This window comes from Tupaia chinensis, unplaced genomic scaffold (genome assembly GCF_000334495.1).
Source record: "Tupaia chinensis unplaced genomic scaffold, TupChi_1.0 Scaffold143647_1, whole genome shotgun sequence".
NCBI lineage: Eukaryota > Metazoa > Chordata > Mammalia > Scandentia > Tupaiidae > Tupaia > Tupaia belangeri.
The window spans coordinates 568919-571363 of record NW_006203496.1 but is presented as its reverse complement, the minus strand read 5'-3'; the positions used below and the strand labels follow the sequence as shown (position 1 = coordinate 571363).

The 2445-nt window shown below is 55.8% G+C and overlaps 1 protein-coding gene across 2 annotated transcripts in view; it reads left to right on the top strand.

Moving 5' to 3' along the window:
• DTNBP1 (dystrobrevin binding protein 1) overlaps positions 1–2445 on the top strand; it is a 69560-nt gene that overhangs the window by 56815 nt on the left and 10300 nt on the right. The gene's annotated exons all lie outside the window — the stretch shown is intronic.

Genomic DNA, 2445 nt, shown 5'->3' with positions numbered 1-2445 from the left:
GGGCTCCCGGGGACGGGACGGGGCGGGGCAGCGCAGGTGGCCCCCGAGGGCCCATTCCCGCCTAGACCCTCGTCCTGTCCTCCCATCGCCTCGTTCAGCGGTTCTGGGTTTTGGTTGAAGATACAGGTTTTAAAATACCTTTGAAAATTACAAATGATACTTCTAGGAAACTTAGAGAACTGTTTAAAAAGTAAAAAGACAAAAGAAAATTACCCCTAATTCTATAGCAAGAATAATCCAGATTCCTGCTTCAGTGTGCCGCTTCCCAGCCACACGTGAGTCTGTGTGACTATGCCAGACCACGTATGTGGGCCTAAGTGAGTAACGGTCCAGGCCGCGTGTGCGAGCATGTATGTGCGACGGTCCAGGCCACATGTATGTGTGTGTGTGTAACCGTACCAGGCCGTGCACGTGAGGCTGTGCACGTCAGTGGTAGCAGGCTGTACACATCGTGGGGCGTGCATCTGACCTCCCTGGGCACTGAACGGGATTTGGCCGTGGTGTGTTTCAAAGGCTGCATCTCCGGGTCAGGACGGGCCCCACAGACGGAACGAGCTCCCTAGTGAGACGTGCAGAGCCTGGACCCTAACGGTGGCCCTGCTGGAACTCCTGTGTGTCAGTGCGCGACTGCGGGGGACGGAAAGGGCTGAGGTCCTCCCTCTGGCCTCTCCTAGCCTGGCGGCCTCGGGGACAGCGGGGTGAGCAGGGCTCTTGCCCTTTGCCCTCTGCACCCCCACTGACCTCTGGGCCTGATGGTTCCTTCCTCGTGTCCAGTTCTGTGTCCCCGAGAGAGGAGAGAAAGGGAAGCGGTGGAGACGGAAGGGCTCCCAGCAGCGCCTGCGCCTCGCGGTGTGCCACTGCATGCATGTCACCAGGTCATGTTCATGCGTGTTCAGCTTCGTGGGCAGCAGACCGGGTTCTCCAGAGCCAGCCTTTCCCTCTCTGCACCCTGTTGGTCAGAGCTCAGACCTCCAGAGGTCAGACCGTGCCCTCGGGGCCCCCTGTGTGCAGGTCCCTCCATGCCGGCTGCTCATGGCAGTGGCTTCCATGACTCCCATGGGAGGGCACGGAGGGTTTGCTCTGGGATCTGTGTCCTGCTGTGGGTAGGAGCTGAGGGGGACGGGGACACTGTCTACCTTCGGTGCCATAGCCATCCCAGAGATGGGGTGCTTTAACAGAGACATCTCCCTCACAGTGTGGGGGGCTGGATCTGAACTTTCACTTGTTGCTGAGTGTCCGTCTCCCGTCTCCCGGCAGGCAGTGGGGGCCGGCCGGGCCACCGTGGGTGCCTGGCCTGCCTGTGACTCTGGTTTTCTGTTCCCATTGTCACAGTTCTAGTTCCTGGGGTCTCTGATCCCCCTGGAGATGAGCCCCCTGGAGCCAGGGGGTGGGACGAGAGTGAGGTGGTGTTTGGGCTAGAGAGAAATTGCACAGCGTCAGGGCGGGTGGAGCAGACGAGGATACACCGTGCTAAGCCCTGCAGTGTCCCCGATGCATCCATAATAGAATGTAGAGATACCTCAAATCACAGTCGCCAGCTTAGGATTCTAGCTTGGTATAATTATCTCCCGTGAGGGTTTTATTTAGAACTTCGAGGCTTATCGTGATTCATTACTGGAATTGGGAAGTATTTTAAATATCTAAAAAGAACCAAAAATAGCATACACACATTCCCAGATTTAAAATGTTCACGTTTACCACGTCTGCGTCTTTAAAAAATAAATAAATAACACCATGGGGGCCAGCAGGTGGCATGGTGGTTAAGGACACTGGACTCCCACATGGCCAACCACAGTTCAAGTCCCAGACCTGGCGACTTGCCTTCTCACTTTCTCTCTCTCTTTCTTTCTCTTGCTCTCTTTCTCTCTCTTGCTCTGCCCCTCTTTGGTCAAATTTAAATAAATAAATAACATTTAAAAATTAAAAAACAAAACAAACAAACAAAAAACACTATGAAACGTTCCAGGCATACAGAAGGCACAGAGAGGGATCATGCAGGTGCAGCTAGAGAGACAGGTGCCGGCCTGTTGGAGGTGCCCTCCCAGCCCGCACGCCCCTTTCCGGTCACATCCCCTCTCCTCACCTCCAGAGCTGCTGGCCCCGAACCCGGCCCTTGCCACCCCTCCCTCTCCTGTGCGGCCCTCTACACACGCCCCATCCCTGAGCAGTACACGTCGCAAGTCTGAAATCTCCCGGAACCTCAGGCCGACCTTTCGACCCTCATGCCTGCTGACACTTCCAGCTCTAACTGGCTGACTTTCATTCTTAAATGTGTTCATTGAATAGTGTCTTCTTTGTTGTGTGGGTGGGTTTCTGGGTTCTTTGCTGTTCTCAAACCCCGAATGGGGCTGTTAGTCTCTCCAGACCCCCACGGCTGGGTTTGGGGTGGGGCCCGAGGAAGTGCCTGGTCAGGTTCCCAGGCGACACTGTGGCTGCCGCCCCGGG